Source organism: Tenrec ecaudatus, chromosome 14, assembly GCF_050624435.1.
Source record: "Tenrec ecaudatus isolate mTenEca1 chromosome 14, mTenEca1.hap1, whole genome shotgun sequence".
NCBI classification, from domain to species: domain Eukaryota; kingdom Metazoa; phylum Chordata; class Mammalia; order Afrosoricida; family Tenrecidae; genus Tenrec; species Tenrec ecaudatus.
The window spans coordinates 32,796,921-32,817,152 of NC_134543.1; the positions used below are offsets into that span (position 1 = coordinate 32,796,921).

General features: G+C 45.4%; 1 pseudogene; it reads left to right on the forward strand.

Moving 5' to 3' along the window:
* The window catches only part of LOC142426235 (cell adhesion molecule 1-like), a 56,151-nt pseudogene extending 50,362 nt beyond the window's left edge, over window positions 1–5,789 (forward strand).
* Window positions 5,790–20,232: the final 14,443 nt, after the last annotated feature.

Below are 20,232 nucleotides of genomic sequence, written 5' to 3' on the forward strand. Positions count from 1 at the left end.
GATGGGCGTCATGCTTTTCAGTGCCAAACAAATACATGAGTCGGAAGAGCCATTTTTACTCACTTATGTCATGACTGCGTTATGACTTTGCTTTCTCTCTCTAAACAAAATGCACAGGGTGTTCCCCTACTCAGATAAAAACATAGGATCTTTTCAGCTAGATAATCACTGCCTTTTATGCTTATGTTTACTCCGGAGAACACCTTCCATAAGATCTTTTCAGCTAGATAATCACTGCCTTTTAAAGACATTTTAATTATAGTTCTTCCGTGCCTCAGGTTATGAGTGGCTGGGTTTTGCTTCGTGTTAGCGTAGTTCCATGATTGGGATTAATCTACTCTCTCTTGTCACCAAGGACAATCATCCCCAAGAGACAGAAATGAAGTCAGCTCTCCGGGGAGGTCTCGGTTTTCACTACTGCTAGTTCTGGGAGAATTGCAAATGTATCTCTCTCTATCTGCAGGTAGATAAGCACCCATAGAAACACAAGGATAGAGGGCAAGTAAGTGCAAACCAATGTCAACACTTTTTTTAAGTATTGTTCTTCTTCATTGAAATGTTCTTTTAAAGGGAAAATCCTGTAAACCCTAAAATCTCAAAGGTGACCTTGCCAGCACCTTCTAAGAATAAGACGCGTGTGCTCGTGTGCTGACTGATCATGGCGCTGCTCAGGGCTGCGCTTCGCTGAAGAGCGGATTCCGTCCACTCTTGAAAGACTCGTGACTGAAATGGAGCTGCAGAAATATGTGGGCACACGTAATGGTCTGATCTCCCTCTAAGCCAATTTCAACTTGATGCTGTTTGCATTATGGTCTGCTTTCTTTCTGATCGAGATGTTCCTGTTTTCTCTAGTTATTGTTGTTGGATTTGGTTTTTTCTTCCTCTATGGGTTTTGGCTGGTTTTCCGTATAAAATCCAGAATAGGTGGCTCTTTAGAGACAGTAACTGGATTAACAATCACCTAAGGACATGACTGAGGGAGATGGAGGGAAATGGGGAGCTAACAATAGTAAGTGTGAGAAGAAAGAACATGTCCTGAACTTGACTGTGGTGATGATTGCGCAACTCTCCTTAATATGGTTGATGATTCAATGCATGAGATGTGAGTAGATGCCAGGGAAACTACTTAAACAAACCAAAAATACCCAAAATGGTGTGTGTGTGTGTGTGTGTGTGTGTGTGTGTGTGTGTGTGCTTCATTGATTGGAGACTAGACACTCGAGAAAATACGAGTGTGGTCTTTGGTGGAGTGGAGCAGAAGCTGTGACCCAAGGTAGACACGTGAGGCCCGAGTAGGATCCACACGAGACTCTTCCGCACGCCTGCAGGGATGCTGTGCTTGCGGTCAGGCACCTTCCAGTCCACGCTGATCCATGGTGACACTCTATAGAACAGAATAGGAGGTTGTGTGGAGTGTGCAACATTCCCAGGGCCTACGCAGCTTAGCTCGGTGCCACCACTCCTGTTTGACTGCAGCACGGGCGATGTGCTTATCTTGGAGGACAAGGCGTTTCCACGTGCTTTTGAAAATGCCCACCTCCATCAGGGTCCAACATAGAAATGGGTGATTCTCTTTCCAGACAAACTGTTTCACCAGCTGGCATATTTTCCAATAAGAACCTATTAGGATTTCTTGGTAGCCACGGCCCAGGAAGCACGATTCCACTGCCTATTTATCAGTCGGTGTTCTGTCATGCTTTATGGACTGCCATGATGGGCAACGCTATGCCACCAGTCTTGCAAACACCTGCAGGTCACCCAAGGTGGACAGGTTTCCGTGGAACTTGTCATCAGAAGAAAGGCGTGCCAGCTAACTTTTAAAAAATCGCCAGTGAAAAGCCAGTGGGTCACAACAGAATATTGCCAGGTGTCGTGCCGGAAGAGGGGCCCCTAAGTTGCGTTCACGGACTCAAACACGACGATGCTAAGGAAGATGGCGTAGAGCAGGTGATGGTCCATGATGTCGCACACAGGGTCCCCAGTCAGCCAATTCAAAGCAATTAAACATAGCATAAGGTATCAATTATCTTGGGTAAAATGACCTCTCTAATATGTGAATTTTTTATGCAGAATTTTTCTTTGCTTTCCATTTGTTCAAGTCGTTTTTAATCATTTTATTGGGGGCTCATACAACTCTTTTTTTGTTCTTTTTTTACATTTTATTAGGGGCTCATACAACTCTTACCACAATCCATACATACACATACATCAATTGTATAAAGCACATCCATACATTCCCTGCCCCAATCATTCTCAAAGCATTTGCTCTCCACTTAAGCCCTTTGCATCAGGTCCTCTTTTTTACCCCTCCCTCCCCCCTCCCCCCTCCCTCATGTGCCCTTGGTAATTTATACATTGTTATTTTGTCATATCTTGCCCTATCCGGAGTCTCCCTCCCCCCGCCCTTCTCTGTCGTCCATCTCCCAGGGAGGAGGTCACATGTGGATCCTTGTAATCAGTTCCCCCTTTCCAACCCACTCACCCTCCACTCTCCCAGCATCTCCCCTCACACCCTTGGTCCTGAAGGTATCATCCACCCTGGATTCCCTGTACCTCCAGCCCTCATATGTACCAGTGTACAGCCTCTGCCCTATCCAGCCCTGCAAGGTAGAATTCGGATCATGGTAGTTGGGGGGAGGAAGCACCCAGGATCTGGGGGAAAGCTGTGTTCTTCATCGGTACTACCTTGCACCCTAATTAACCCATCTCCTCTCCTAAACCCCTCTATGAGGGGATCTCCATTGGCCGACACTTGGGCCTTGGGTCTCCACTCTGCACTTCCCCCTTCATTTAATATGGTATATATATACATATGTACATATATATATACATATATACACACACACATATATCTTTTTTTTTTTGCATGATGCCTTATACCTGGTCCCTTGGCACCTCGTGATCGCACTGGCCAGTGTGCTTCTTCCATGTGGACTTTTTTTACTTCTGAGCTAGATGGCCGCTTGTTCACCTTCAAGCCTTTAAGACCCCAGACACTATCTCTTTTGATAGCCGGGCACCATCAGCTTTCTTCACCACATTTGCTTATGCACCCATTTGTCTTCAGCGATCCTATCATGGAGGTGTGCAGCCAATGATAAGAGTTTTTGTTCTTTGATGCCTGATAACTGATCCCTTCGAGACCACTCGATCACACAGGCTGGTGTGTTCTTCCATGTGGGCTTTGTTGCTTCTGAGCTAGATGGCCGCTTGTTTATCTTCAAGCCTTTAAGACCCCAGTCACTATCTCTTTTGATAGCCGGGCACCATCAGCTTTCTTCACTACATTTACTTGTTCACCCACTTTGGCTTCAGCAGTTGTGTCGGGAGAGTGAGCATCAGAGTTCCAATTTAATAAAAGAAAGTATTCATGCATTGAGGGAGTGCTTGAGTAGAGGCCCAAGGTCCTTCTGCCACCTTAATACTTAACCTATAAATATAGACACATAGATCTATTTCCCCATCCATATATATATATATATATATATATATATATATATATATTTGCATGTACATGTCTTTGTCCAGACCTCCATAAATGCCCTTTGACTCCTAGCTCTTTCCTCTATCTCCCTTGACTTTCCTCCTGCCCTACTACCATGCTCCGTCACCACCTGGGCTACAGCTATACCTCTTCTCTACGCAACCTTACCCTTGATCATTCCCCACCAGGCCTGCCACTCCCCCCTCTCTACCATTTTGGGTCCCATGTTGTTCCCTTGTCCCTGTGTTTGTTAACACCACTTCCTTACCCCCCTAACCCCCCCACCTCAAATCCCCCCGGAACTGTCTGTCCCATTGTTTTTCCTCCAGACAGTTCATCCAGCCTGTCCTATTCAGACAGACCTGTGGAGACACTAACATGCATGAAAACAAGACAGAGGAAAACAAAGCAACAGTATACAACCAGACAACAAAACAACAAAAACAAACCACTGACAAAGAACAAAACAAAACACTTCACAAAAGAAAAGCTTGTAGTTAGTTCAAGGATTGTTTGTTGGCCCTTAGGAGTGTTTTCCAGTCCAGTCTGTTGGGGCACCACACCCTGGCCCCAAAGTCTACTTTCAGCATTCCCTGGGGACCTTGCCGCTCCATTCCCTTGCTTCATACAACTCTTATCATAAACCATCCATACATCAATTGTATAAAGAACATTTGTACATTCGTTACCCTCAAGTCTTATTTGTATCCCTACAGGGTCATTTTAAAGTTTAATGCCTCTAGATTCATACATATACTAAATTTCATCCCCTGCAATTATAAAATTCTATGATAATTAGAATCTTCTAGTCGGGGCTTTTGCTATGTATGTGTTTTTGTTGTTGTTGCTGTTGCTGTTGCTAGGTACTGTCGAGTGGACGCCAACGCATTGTGCTCCTATGTACAAAAGACTAAGCCGCTGCCTGTGCCGTCCTCACAGATGCTGTTTGAGTGCAGTGTGGCAGCCACGTATTAGTCTAGCTCATTGGATAACTCCTCACCCCCCGCCCCCGACGCTCTCCTTTACCGAGCGAGGACTGGTCTCTTCTGGTGTCGTTGTGGTTTCTAGGTGCCCCTGACTCGGTCCCCACTTGTATCAAGTCCCGCACCGTGCTCACAATTGTTCTGATATTTGAGCCCATTGTTGCAGCCGGTGCGTCACTCCATCTCATCACGGGCCTTCCTCTTTGTCGCTGCCCCTCCACGTGACCAAGCATGGTGCCTTTCTCCAAGAACTGGTCTCTCTTGATCGCATGTCCAAAATACGTGCATCGAAGTCTCGCCATCCTTCCCTCCAACGAGCACCCCGGTTGTAGTTCTGGCAAGGCAGAGCTGTTTGTTCGTCTGGCAGTCCATGGTACTTCCACTATTCTTCACCAGCTCCATAGTTCAAGTGCATTGAGTTTTCTTCGGTCTTCTTTCTCCAATGTCCAACTTTCACGTGCATGCGGGGCTTTTGAAAATGCCATGGTCTGGGTCAGGTATACGTTAGTCCTCAAAATAACACTCTTGCTTTTCAACATCTGAAAGAGGTCTTGTGCAGATTTACCTAATGCAATGGGTCAGACCTGCAGTGAGGTACAAAGGCTGTTCTGGGCAGCTACCTCACCCAAGTAATGCTGCCATTTGTGGGTATCAGAACCACCCAAACTATAAGGAAAGGGGATGGACAGAATCTACTTACAAACTGTGCGACAGGTATCTAGGGAGAAGATGCCACCCTCAGCTGACAAGTGAATAGAGTGACAATTCTGTGATTCAACTCCTGAGTCCCAACAGGCAGATCATGTACTTCGGGACTTCAGGCCTTTGAAGGGCAGTAGATTTCAGTTGCTATAATTTTCCAGCAGTGAATACAAAGTGTCATTGAATAATGTCTCCACTTCTGATACGGGAAGAAACTTCTGCCAGCTCCACACCAGCCCCCCTGCCCCCCGGGAAAGTTACACCATGATCCCAGCATTGGTCCCACCACCGAATTGGATGATTGGTGCTCTGAAGGACTCCAAGGCAGAAGGTGATTGGCCGGAAAGCCAGCAATGACTCTCAGACGGTTCAAGGGGAACACATAGCTAAAAGGCAAGTCGGAGGTGGAAGAGTAGTCAGACCTGGACCCCAGGACCAGCCAGTAGATGCTGAAGGTACACAATGATGGGCTTCCCCTGATCTGCCAGGAACAGCATCCTGCAGCCACCGGAAACATGCAGAGCCTGAGGTACCCAGCAGCATAGTATAAGCCTCAATTGCGTACTCAGATGACTGGCACTTTCCAAGGCCTAACCCGAGAAGGGAACCCTCTTAATTGAACACGTGGCCCATCAGGAAACCCCAGCGAGGTTGGCAGAGGGTCGTGAGCAGTGACTGTCACAGCACAGAGTCGTGCTTTCACCACTCGTTGGCCTGCCACCTGTGTCCCACTGTGAAGGATGGAAGAGGGCTCAAGATACAAAGAATATTTCATGACAGGGAAATAGATCCCTGTGACTCGTAATGGTGAAAACGAGGCGAAGGGGGATGAAGTGCCGGCCCAGATTGAAATGGCAACTAATGCTGCTCTCTTCATATTAGTATGATTACCAGGCTATTTCTCCCCACACACAAGAAAGATATAATCCAAATAAAAGTTTTGTGTGCCCACAATTTTTTAAAAAGTGGTTAGATATCCACTAATTCATTTGGGTACCAAAAACACAGGCAAACTCATTGCCATCAAGTCAATGCAGACTCATAGTGACCCTGCAGGACAGAGTAGAACTGCCCCTGTGGGTTCCAAGACTGACTCTTTATGGGAAAGAAAACCCATGGTTCCCCCTCTTTTTGGTACAGTGCCTGTGTATCCCTTCCTCCTCCTCTTCCTCCTCCTCCTCCTCCTTCTTCTTCTACTTTAGGTGTGTCTATGGCCTTTTGTTTTCCTTTTTAATAGTTCTTGACATAATTCACATCCCATACGATTTAATGGCTTACATATATTTAAAAGAGTTAGACAATCATCACTACAATCCATTTTAGAGCATTTTCTTTATTCCTGTACCCATTATTATTGCTTCATTTTCCCCCAACTTCCTCTGTCATAACCCTAAGAAACGTAATCTAGTTAACCATCTTTATAGATTCACCTATCTTGGATTTCATATTTTAAAAGATCATATGAAATATTCCACAACAAAATAAAACGCAGAGTAATTTCCATCAAAAAGCGATAAAATAATAAAAACCAGAACAAACGGGAAATGAATCCAAAAAGAAAACAAATGACAAGATGTTATATTTTAACCCAACGCTATCTCGACCAGGAGCCCCAGTGACCTGGTGGACGCACGCTGGGCTGCCGCCTGCAACATCAACAGCTCAAACTGACCGGCAGCTCTGCAGGAGAAACACAAGGCCACCCAGGCACACGGAGTCACAGACTTGGAAGCCCAAAGGCACAACTGCACTCCCCCTACAGGGTTCCGCCCAGTCAGAGCCCACTCTAAGGCAGCGTGTTGGAGTTTGAGATCTGTAGTAATTCACTTCTGAATGCGCTCCGTGTACGGGCAAGACCATTCACTGGTCCGAGAGAATTCAGTGCTTCATTCTTCTTTCGAAGCTTCCTGCAGCAGTCAATATCTTGCCCACAGAATCCAATGACACTAGAACCTGAGGCCCGGATGACTTCTTCAGTTATTGAAGCTTGCAGGATGATGAGCTTAGTCTTTCCTTTGTGTTTCTGACGCCAGGTCTTTGCACATTTCATTATAACACTTTCTCGTGTCTCGTCAGGCCCCCCTTGTGTTCAGTTCTCTCACTTCATGTTTTATCCACGTTAGCTAGTCCACATTCAAGAGCCATTTTCAGAGTCTCTGCTGACATCCCCTTTGTCGTCGTCCTATCTTGTTAATGATTTTTGTTTTCTTCCTGTATGATGTCCTGAGGACATCCTACAACCCATCCGTCTCCAGTCAGTCCCCAGCATCAAAGCCGACAAATCTGCTCTGGAGATTGTCTCTCAATTCAGATGGGATACACTCAAGATCGTAGTTTAGCTCTCAGAGACTTGGTTTAACTTTCCTTCAGCTTCAACCTTGAACCTGAACTTAGGCATGAGCAACTGATGGTTGTTCCATATTTAGCCCCTGACCTTGTTCTGATTTATAGTGATCTTCTCTATTGTTTCTTTCCACAGATGTAGTCAATTTAATTCTGTCTTCCTTCTGTATTATATGTCTTCCATAGCAACATAAATAATAAAAAGAACTCACGTCACCATTATAATGTCTAATTTTATGCTGATTTGCTATAGGAATAGGAGTGGAGACATGGACTGTTTGGCTCTTCATGGGGTACAATGATTTAATTAGTTTATTAAAATGGATAATTAAACTTCTCTGCTAAGAAAGTAAAAAGTCAAAAGGATTTTTGCTAAGAGACAGCTTTGTCTTGTATGACTTGTATTTCAGACTAGATCTGCTGCAGTCCAGGGCATAAGTCCACATAGTCAGTGACTACAATCCCAGCTCAGTCAGGTAGCCCGCCATTTCCCCTAGCCGCTATCCCCCACCACCCCACCCACCACCCCCAATATGCTTCGAATGCTTCAAAGAGACTACAGTGGTAGTTTGGTGGTAGAATTCTCTCCTGCCCCCTGGTGGCCTGGTTCTATTTCTGGCTAATACACCTCATGCACAGTTACACACCTGTCTGTTAGTGGCTGTCTTGTGTGGCTACACACTTAGTAAGCTTCGGCAGATCTCCCAGACTAAGATGGGCTAAGAAGCAAGGTCTGCAATCTACTTCCAAGATCAGTCAGTGACAGCACTGTGGATAGGATCCAATGGTCTGATCCACAACCGATCGCGGAGATGATGCACAATCGGATGACGTGTTGTTCATTGCGCATGGGGTCACCACCTGGCAGGAGCAACAGCGCATCTGCTAAGAACAAGCTGCGTGTCCTCCACTCTGGACACCGTCTGTGGAATGGAGGGGAAGAGATATCCCCGAAGTTACATGGCATAGAAACGCTGCAGAATTTAGAGGAAACTCGTGAACATGAAATCAATGAGAGGAAAAATGAGGTCTCCCCTAAGCTCGCATCATCACAAGGAAGTGTCATGGATCAGAGCACAGCCAAATGCACCTTGCTCTATGTTCCACTAGGGGACTTCCCTGACAGCCGCCTGCGTTGTGACTGGGTGGCTGAAAACAGGAGAAAGGAGCCCGGTGTCCAGCGGGATTACAGGTTAGTGCTGAGGGCACCTGGAGGCCTGTGGGAAGCTCAGACTGTGGGCAATTCTTCAACCAGGGAAGATCAAGTCACTGCTCCCAGATGACTTGTTGCCAGGCAACCTGCAGAGAGTTCTGGGGTCCTCCAGTGGACAGTTCCGTCCCTGTTTGTTGATCCACAGAGCTAACGCTAAACATTGTCGACGTGGTGTGTTGTAGGAGTAGAGCTGAAATCTTTGTTTGTTCTCTGAAAATGATGGTTGAATAAAGATCACTCAAACACACAATTTGAATTTACCATTGAGACACAGGCAATTAGCCTCCTTCCTAAATATTCTATTAGATTTTTTTCATCACAAAGTTTTTCGCTAAAATATTTGCATCATACTGGCTTTTGTTAAGTTCATACTGTAACAATTTTCAAACATACACAAAAGGAGAAAGAAGTGCAGTGAGCCCCATTCCCATCACCAAGCTTCAGCATATTGCCCGTCTTGATTCATCCATCCTTCCACGTGCCCTGCCTCTTGCTACTTATTTCTTATTAAAGTATAATTTACATACTGCAAACATGTTAAGACTTTATTCAATGACTTTATATCAATTTTCTATAGCTGCATAACCATCACTAGGATCGGTTTCAGGATATTTCCAACATAATGAGACATTCCTTTGTCTCTAGATAACAGGGACTTGTTATGCAGCACTGACTGTGGGTGTAACGAGGACAACTGGGCCAAAATAAAGGATGTCGCTAAGAAGTACACCAAGGAAAAGGATGCTTTGCACTAAAGAATATGACATAGGCAACTTGGCAGTAACACTAATAATAACCAGAAAATGAGTGTATGGTCACATATGTCACATATGTGTGCATTGGGTAGGGAGAGGTGAGGATATGAGTGTGCACAAATAGAAATGTTTACAAATATCTGTACACATGAATGTACCTTCACAGAGTACACAAGTACAGATACTTCTCTGATATGGTTAGTCACCTGACGAGAATGTTTTTCTGAGTTTGAAGGCAAATGCTCTTAGTTCCGTGGTATATTTCTGTCACCTGGCACCACAAAGCTCATGTTCTGCATCCCAGTGAGATGAGCAATCTTAAAGTTTGTGAATGATCACATAAAACACATCTAAAATACATTGCTCTCCATTCACTAGGAACGAAAGATGCAAAACGAAAACCCAAGTCTCAGAAAAGAAACCAGACTGCTGGGCTAGTAGCCAACACAGCCGCCGCTTCCCTGACCCTGAGACCAGAACCCTACACATCCCCAGTTCTCACCGCTCGCCACTCATGTCAGGGTCAAGTTACAGTTGGACAGACTGATAGAACAGGGGAACATGGTGCTCCCACTCTCCAATTATCCACATTGGATAGTAAAATGGGAAACCCACTGGGGAAAAGGGCATGGCACTTCTTCCAAAAGGTAGAAATAGACATATCATATGATCTAGAATATATCCTAGATAAATAACAGCAATGATATGAATAGACAGACAAACACCCAAGTTCATTGCAGCATTATTCGCAACAGAAAATAAAGTAAACAACTTAAGTATCTGTCAGTTAATGGAGGTAGAAACAAAATTTGGTCTACATACACACACAACAGAATACGATACGATAATAGAAACTAATGACTCCGCAAAAGCTCTTATACCACGGATGAATCTGGGTGAAATAAATCAGTCACAAAGGAAATATATAAGACTTTCGTTAAATGGTCAAGAATACATTTACACACAGGAAAAAAAAAACAGTATTTAATGGTTACCAAGGACGGGCGGGAGAGGACGGGAGAACCACTTAGGAGATTGGAGACAGGTGATAATTCAGGTAGAGGAAGAGGCAATATGGGCAAAGTCAGGACGATATGGCCAAGGTGAAAGCTACTGGGAGTGCACAGACGACTCTGGTATGGAAAAGACGGAGAACAGACGTTGCCATCATCATTTTCAAAATCGTTTCTTTCTACGTGAGTCCGGGATATCAGCTCCTCTTTTTTATTGTTGCTTTTTAAAAGCGTACAAATCATACGTGCACAGCCCAGCTCCTCAGACTCTGGAGAGTACCCCAGAGAGCCCCCACCCAACCATGCATGTGCCCTCATCGCTTCCCCCTCTACTCCGCCAGCCTTTCCTCCCTGGCACTCCATCTTCCCCGGCTCCTCCCTAGCCTTGCCAAAGTCGGCTTCTTTGGGTGTGAAAACCATTTTTCTCATTGCTGTTGTTTTGTAATATAACATAATGTCACTTGATCACAAGGATCCTCATATAACCTCCTCCCTGGGGATGGACAGCAGAGAAGTGGGTGAAAGGAGACGTTTGACAGTGTAAGAGATGACAAAATAATAATAATTTATAAATTATTCAAGGCTCATGAGGGAAGGGGGAGCAGGGAGGGAGGGGGGAAATGAGGAGCTGATACCAAGGGCTCAAGCAGAAAGCAAATGTTTTGAGAATGATGAAGGCAACAAATGTATAAATGTGCTTGACACAATGGATGAATGGATGGATTGTGATAAGAGTTGTACGAGTCCCCAATAGAATGATTTAAAAAAAATAGTAGTGTCGTGCAGTACTTGTCTTGATGGGGTTGACTGGTTTTACTGGGAGTAATGTCTTTCATAGTCCTCCATGCCATGAGGTGTTTGACAGTTTCTTTATCTTTTTTCAGTGATGCATAATAATCACTTGCATATATGGACCAAAGTTTATCCATTTCACCAAAGATGGACTTTTTGATTGTTTCCATCTTCCTGTTATCTCAGCTCGTGCTGGGAAACACCCAAGTGTGATGATATGTTTGTATCCTTTGTCGTAGTTCTTTGAGGTGCATGCTGGGTAGACAGACTGTAGACTCCTGGGGTTGGTAGGAGTCAGAGCGGACTCAATGACAGTGAATTTGGTTTCAATTATTTGAGTTTGCTTAGGGATGCGCCAGGCTGTCTCCCATGGTGGCTGTCCAACTCTGCATTTCCACCAGCAGTGGGTGAGTGTTCCAATCTTTCCACAGCCTCTCCAGCAGTGATTGCTTTCTGATTTTATGAACGTTGCTATCAGTGTTGATGTGAGGGGCTAGCTCAACATCATTTTCAAAGTCGGGTTTTTTTTATATGAGCATCTCACTCAGAATCTTTTCACCTTTTCCACGTTTAGTGATAGCAGGCATTTCCCGCAAATGTAAGACTACCCACCCACCCCCAGCCCCACAAGTTGTTGTTGAGTCGGCGTTGACTGTGGCACCCGTGCATGACGGAATGGCGTGTGCTCCGTGGGTTTCAAAGGCTGGCTGGGCAGCAGGAGACCACCAGTCTTTGCTTCAGGGGGGACTCAAACTTCTAACGCTGCGAGGACTCCAATCTCCCTCTCAGTGAGCAGCCAAGTGCATCAACAGTGTGTACCACTCTCAGACTCCAGCGTCAGACTAGAAACAGTCGGCAGAGTTGTGGCAGTCACCTAATCTGGTATCAATTTAAGGATAAAGAGTGTAGGGGTGAAGTCTAGGCTGTCAATTTGGAGATAGCCAATGAGGTTTCTTTGTGGGCATGGCCTTCTCCTGAGAATTCTGGGAAATCTGGTACTTCCTCCTTGGAGATGGAAGACACCTCTCTCTCTCTGCTAGTCCCTGGGAGACATTGCAGAAGACAAGCCACATGGACGCAACCAGATCTTGGAAGCCAGAGAAACCACAGAGAGCCCTGCCAGCACTGAGATGCTTACAACGGCACTGGATCCAAAGGCTTTCTACCCACTGCCTTGTGATTGTCCTGCATTTGGCTTCATTGCATGTGTTTCACGAGTCTGAAGAGGACTTTATACATATAGGCTAATATCAGATTTATGGCCTAGGACTGGACTGGGTTGGGATGTTTTCTCAATGTTCAATCGCTCTTGTATATAAATCTTTTTTTTAAAACATTTTATTAGGGACTCATATAACTCTTATCACAATCCATACATACATCAATTGTGTAAAGCACATCTGTACATGCTTTGCCCTCATCATTTTCAAAGCATTTGCTCTTCACTTAAGCCCTTTGCATCAAGTCCTCTTTTTTCCCCTCCCTCCCCGTTTCCCCCTCCCTCATGAACCCTTGATAATTTATAAATTATTATTTTGTCATATCTTGTCCTGTCCAGCGTCTCCCTTCACCCCCTTTTCTGTTGTCCGTCCCCCAGGGAGGAGGTCACATGTAGATCCTTGTAATCAGTTCCCTCTTTCCAACCCACTCACCCTCTACCCTCCCAGTATCACCTCTCACACCCCTGGTCCTGAAGGTATCATCCGCCCTGGATTCCCTGTGCCTCCAGCTTTTATCTGCACCAGTGTACATCCTCTGCTCTATCCAGACTTGCAAGGTAGAATTCAGATCATGGTAGTTGTGTGTGTGTCGGGCGGAGGGGGGCGGGGGGAGGAAGCATTTAGGAACTGGAGGAAAACTGTATTCTTCATCAGTGCTATATCACACCCTGACTGATTCATCTTCTTCCCTAGGCCCCTCTGCGAGGAGATCTCCAGTGGCCGACAAATGGGCTTTGGGTCTCTACTCTGCACTTCCCCCTTCATTTACTCTGGTAAGATTTTTTTTGTTCTGATGATGCCTTATACCTGATCCCTTCGACACCTCGTGATCACACACGTTGGTGTGCTTCTTCCATGTCTTCGGCAATCATATCATGGAGGTGTGCACCCAATGATACGATTTTTTGTTCTTTGATGCCTGATAACTGATCCCTTCAGAACCACGTGATCACACAGGCTGGTGTGCTTCTTCCATGTGGGCTTTGTTGCTTCTGAGCTAGATGGCCGCTTGTTTATCTTCAAGCATTTAAGACCCCAGACACTATCTCTTTTGATAACCGGGCACCATCAGCTTTCTTCACATTTGCTTGTTCACCTGCTTTGGCTTCAGCGGTTGTGTAGGGAGGGTGAGCATCGTAGAATGCCAATTTAATAGAAGAAAGTATTCATGCATTGAGGGAGTGCTTGAGTAGAGGCCCAAGGTCCTTCTGCCACCTTAATACTAAACCTATAAATATAGGCACATAGATCTTTTCCCCCATCTCTCTCTCTCTCTCTCTCTCTCTCTCTCTCTATATATATATATATATATATATATATATATATATACATATATATACATATATACATATATATGTACATTCATGTCTTTGTCTAGACCTCTATAAATGCCCTTTGCATCCTAGCTCTTTCCTCTATTTCCCTTGACTTTCCTCCTGTCCCACTATCATGCTCCATCCCCACCTAGTTACAGCTATACCTCTTCATTACCTTACCCTTGATCATTCTCTACCAGGCCTGCCACTCCTACCTCACCACCATTTTGGATCCCTTGTTGTTCCCTTGTCCCTGGGGTTAACACCACCTCCTCACCCACCACCTCCCCCTATCCCAAGTCCCCCCGGAACTGTCGGTCCCGTTGTTTTTCCTCCAGATAGTTCATGCAGCCTATCTTATTTAGACAAACCTGTGGAGACACTAACATGCATGAAAACAAGACAGAGGAAAACAAAGCAACAGTATACAACCAGACAACAAAACAACAAAAACAAACCACTGACAAAGAACAAAACAAAACACATCAAGAAAGAAAAGCTTATAGTTAGTTCAAGGATCGTTTGTTGGCCTTTAGGAGTGTTTTCCAGTCCAGTCTGTTGGGGCACCACGTCCTGGCCCCAAAGTCCACTTTCAGCATTCCCTGGGGACCTTGCCACTCCATTCCCTTGCTGTTCCGCTGCACTCCCCCAGTGCTTTGCCTCCGTGTGGTGGGATCAGGTCGGGCGCAATCCCCACACTGTGTCTCCGTAAATCTTTCTTATACACATATATATGTCCATGGATTTGATTCTCTAGTCTACCCAGACTAACACAGAAGTAAATTAACGTCAGGTGGGGTGAGTGTTACATGACAGTACGGAAGTGACAGTATGGAAATATATTTTCTGACCTGAACCACAGTCCTGAAACTTCAAAAGAGTATGCTGAGCTCAGGCCTTCCTTTTCAAAGAGGGAAGGAATGCATGCAGGCCGATGTGACTTTACTGTACGCCACAGGCATTGTGTTCTGTCTACAAGTTGAAGATTTGTGGCAGCTTTGCACCGAGTGACTCCATCCACACCATTTTCCCAACAACACAAGCTGGTTTCAATATTTCAAAAGTTTTCATAATGCGATTGCACACGTACGAGCCTAGGAGGTAATGTAAATATAGCTTTTATATGCACTGGAAAACTGAAAACATTCATGTAACCTATTTTATGGGGATGTTGACTTTATTGCAGTAGTCAGGAAGCAGACCTGCAATATCTCTGAGGTATATCTATATAAAGTGATGTACTTCTGAATGTATGGACTAGGTTCATTCAGAAAGGCATTAAAATAAAAATACTGGCCTTTCGCGGTTAGGGTTAAAAGGTAGCACCTTAACACTTGTTCTCCTTTTTATGCCCTTTCTAAGTTTGTTCAGTTTCTAGTATGTTTGGCTTTCTTTTCAATTGAAGTTTTTCTCTGTTATATTTTATCATTGTTGTTGGGGCTTTTTGTTTGTTTGTTTCATAAGTGTTTTGTATGCTTTTCCCTGTCTATGAAATCCAGGAGAGGTAAATCTATAGAGACAGTAACTGGATTAATAATTACGTAGGGGCATGGCAGGGGAAGCTGGGGGAAACATAGGGAGCTAACAACAACAACTACAAGAAAGAAGAAAATATTCTAAAATTGATTCCAGTCATGATTGCATAATGCTTCTTCATCTTAATCTGATTGAACTATTGAATTGAATAATATGAACTAGATGTCGATTAAAAAATACTAGCAGTTAGAAAAACAATTTTTTTTACAGAAATTAACTTTAGACATCTCCAGGAAGATGGTAACATGATTCGAACATCCATCCCAACGTGATCAACAAGGAAAGGAACTAGATATTAAACTCCACCCTGACAAAACGCTGAAAGCAAGCAAAAGGTGGCACTGCCTACTCACATTGAAACAAGACAGGGCCAGCTTTTACATGTCAGCAATTTTTTTCTTCTTTTCCCTCCTCTGCCACCCAGACAATGGCCATGGTGGGAGCTGCAAAGCATCATCTATGTTCTCAGAGAGGGGACTGCCTCTCCAACTGACATGAGCAGGATGGGTTTCGGTGGCAGACTGCTGAATGTGCCGGTTTGGGTCTTGGTGCTGTCTAAGGACAGAAGCCTTGGTTTCCTGGGATTCTGAGCACCCACAGGGGATGGAGGAATGCAGTCAACCATGACTGAAGTCCACAGTCACCTGAATTGCTTGTGACTAAATGATGTGGCTACATGAGCAATTAGCTCCTAAGACCTGAGAACCCACAATGAGTTTCTGGCAGAAATGAGCCCTTTGGAAAGCACCCTTTATACCCGGGGATTTCAAAAGGCAGCTCTGTGCTAAGGTGCTCATAGTCTTTAAGGTCCTGGGGTTTCAAACAAACAAACCATCACAAGGCAGACAAAGCAACTGGACACGGGTGCCCATTCCAAAGAACAGCACACACAAAGGATGTGAAGTGAGCTCCAGGCAAGCCTGGGTAATAGACTGACCAGAAGATCTTGAAAGAATAAAGTGATGAATAAAAAACAATAAAACGATAAATTGAGAAAACAATAAATTGAGAAAACAAAATGATAAAGCAAAATGTATCGAGCCTAGAGGATTCACGAATATCTAAAGCAGCAGTTCTCAACCTTCCTAATGTCGTGACACTTTCATACAGTTCCTCATGTGGTGGTGACCCCCAACCATAAAATTATTTTCATTGCTACTTCATCACTGTAGTTTTGCTACTGCTATGAATCATAATGTAAATATCTGATGGAGGATGTATTTTCATTGTTACAAATTGAACATAATTAAAACATGTGATTATTACAAAACAGTATATCATTCTATATTGTGAGATATTTCTTTCTAATGACAAATCAATGACATTTTGCTTGAAGCATGGTGTAGCATCTTCACTTGGGGTACTCGTATGCGAGCGTACCTGCGTGTAGGCGGACCCGCCTGGAGATGCCTAGAGGAGCAGTGTCTCGGTTCCCAAAACCATCAGAAATACGTGTTTCTGATGGACTGAGGTGACCCCTATGAAAGGATCGTTGGACCCCCCCCCAAAGGGGTCGCGACCCACAGGTTGAGAACCACTGATCTGTGGTCTATAAGAGCAAGGGGGACTTGAGAAATGCCACATACACACAACAAGAAGTCCACTGAAGAGATGGGCTCTAGAAAAGGGGACAAGACGACAGTGCTGGAGCTGGAAGCAACTGAAATGGAAACCTCCGAGGAAGAAGTCAGCAGCAGGCTGGAACTGGCAGCAAAAGCAATGACAAAATCAGTTCAAACCTGGTCGAAGCACTCAACAACAAACTATGCTGACAAGGGGACATCTGCAGCTGGACTCGCAGGACCTCCCCTTCCCCTAGAACAGCCAGCGGTTCTCAACCTGTGGGTCACGACCCCTTTGGGGGTTCAACGACTCTTTCACAGGGTCACCTAAGACCATCGGAAAACACATAAATATTTCACAATATATAATTACATGTTGTTTTGTGATGAATCACTATGCTTTAATTATGTTTAATTTGTAACAATGAAAACGCATCCTGCATAATAAATATTTACATTAAGATTCATAACAGTAGCAAAATGACAGTTATGAAGTAGAAACGAAAATCATGCTATGGTTGGGGGACACCACAACATAAGGAACTGTATTAGGAAGGGTGAGAGCCACTGACCTAGAACCACTAAGAGTTTTCCTGACTTCTCTCCTGCTCTCAAACCTCAGCAGGCAGGTATCCTCTGTTAGGACCAAGTACTTACCCTGAGTCCAGGCCAGAATTAGCAAATGCCCTTAAAAACAACAGCACCATTCCCACTGCTGTGGTCCCTGAACTCAGGTGAGGAACTCTGTCTTTCTTCAAACTGCCTTTACTCTGCTAGCAGTTAGTCCTCCTTCTCCCCTTCCCCCTCCCACTTGCCCAACAAGACTTTGACTCTTCCGAGACCCTGCCTGCCCAAGTAGCAAGAAATGCACACTATCCTGTAACACCCGAATTAGCACCTGCACCTGTGCAGGTCCCCTCAAACCCATTACCTGCCAACCTGATAAGAAGGCACTCCCTCGAGGGTCCTGCCAGTGCAAGGCGGCAGTGCACCGTCCTCAGAGGGCATACCTCGTCCCCTGCTGTCCCCAGGACCCTCCCTCACCGCCCCTGCCCCAGTCAGGCCTCCAGCGACCTGTCCACCTCACTCCCTCCACCACCCTCGTTCCTGTAGTCCGCCGGTCACCGGGGCATTGAGGAGGAGGAGGAGGCTTCTGAAAGCTGAAAGCCACCCTAGCACCCTCACACACGTTCCCGCATCAACAGCAGATCAGGCAACTCAGACCAACGCATTCTGACAACCCTCTGGCTCCCATTCCTGCTCCGAAACCGCGTGCTGCCGGTCATGGAAACGACTTCAACACGCAGTGAGAGCCCAGCACATGCTCCTGCCGGGGTTCTCAGTCCCCACACGCCCCAACTGGACCTCAAACAAGAAGCCAGTTGCTAGGAGACCAGCAGGCAAACTTGAAGAGAGGATAGTTGCTTTTTATTCCTCTCTGAAGTTGTCTGTTCAGACCCTGTCCAGCCCAGCCCAGCACAGAACTATTCATATACATTTTTTAAAGAAACACACACACACACACACACAAATCCATACTTTTAAAAAGAGACGTTGATTGTAACAACAGAAAAATAACAAATGTGTTTCTCTACCTACCACAAAATGTAGCCCCTACATTTTAACTCTTACCTGTGACTGTTGACGGATTTCTTTGGGACGCCAGCGTGATGCCTGGCGGGAGAAATCCCTGTGAAGTTGTGAGGGCATTTTGCTTGTTATTTTTTCTTCTGGATATAGGAAGGGGATGGCGTGGACCACAAAAAGGAACTTAAAAAAATGAAAGCACCAGCAAACGCATCGACACTGAATTTGTAATGTAAACACTCAACCTGGCTGGACAAACAGCTTGGATGCTTGACAAGAGGTGGAAATCCAGTGAAGTGATAGACGTCCTAAAGTAGTCACGAAGAAGACTTGCAGTGCAGGTGAAGGATGTGCTTTTCCAGTGGCTGGGGAGCGGTGTGCCAGACATTGAGGTTGGGCTTACTAAGCGAGCAGACGTTGCTTAATGTGGCACGTTTGTAAAGAGGGGTCCAACCAGGGACCTGGACGAGGGCTCTGTGATCTTTCAGCATCCTTTAAGTTTTCCATCTGGGACAGGCCAAGCCTAGTAGTGCGCTGAGCCTTCTCCTGTAGACCCTACAATGCATCTTGGCTGCCTAGCACTCTTAACAAAATATAGCACAGGGGTGCTGTAACTGTCGAGAAGAGGAATCTGTTTTCACAGATTCAGGAGCCTGGGAACCTGACTATAAATCCACTACAATCCAGTAGATTCCGACTCATAGCGACTCTATAGGGTTTCTGAGGCTGTAAATCTTCACCGGGGCCAGTAATCTCATCTTTCTCCCTAGGAGCAACTGGTGAGTTTGAACTGCCAATTTTGCTCTTAGCAGCCGACCATGTAACCGGCTCCCCCTTTAGGCCCCAAATGGAGTTCTTCTACTAAGCCCCCATGCAGCAAGTCAGACCTAAGCTCTTTGCCTTGTGAATGCCTATCCTCTCCCAGGAGCCAAACCAAGTCAATCAACCAACGCTCCCAGAACTAGAAACCTGGGCTCAACGATTCAAACTCGCCTGCCGACTGGGTTTAACTTAGAGGCCTGGAACTGAACTCTGCCAATTATAATTTCTTGGGAACTCTGGTCTGACCTACAGAGCAGACTTTTCCAAATGCACGTGAATTGAACATTAAGCAGCACATTGAGCATTAAAATCTAACAAATTCATGCAAAAATGTCATCTTCTGGACATTTTCATTCTGACAAGGTTGAAAGAGCTTCCCTGGGTGCTGACTCTGAGGTCGCTCTCTGCAGACCCTCAGCGTCTGGTGACTGCGCCCCCCCCCCAGCATGTATCCGATGTCCATAAGGTGCCTGTTCCCCACTGTGTGTTTCCCTGTCTAGTCTCATCTTTTTAAAGTTCAGAAATGATGAGGTTTAGGATCCACCCAAACTGATCTGATCACCTTCCCGTACAAAGAGGAAGTCCTATGTCCAAACAGAACCATGTCCACAGGTTCCCTAAGAACCTAAACCAAGCCCACTGTAGCCAGTTCACTCCAACTCTTGGGCACGCGCTGGGGCCGAGGAGAGGCCGCGTTCCCAGCCTGTCCTCTCGACAAGAGCAGACTGCCGCATCTTTCCCCCGCGGAGTTGTTGTAGATTTGAACCGTCAGCGTCTCTGGACAGTTAGCAGCCGAACGCTGCACCGCTGTACAGCCAGGGCTTCCTTGATGAAGACGAAAGTCAGACCTTGTGGGGGACGCAGTTCCAGCCACAACACCCCTGCTTCCCCTTTTGATTTCTAT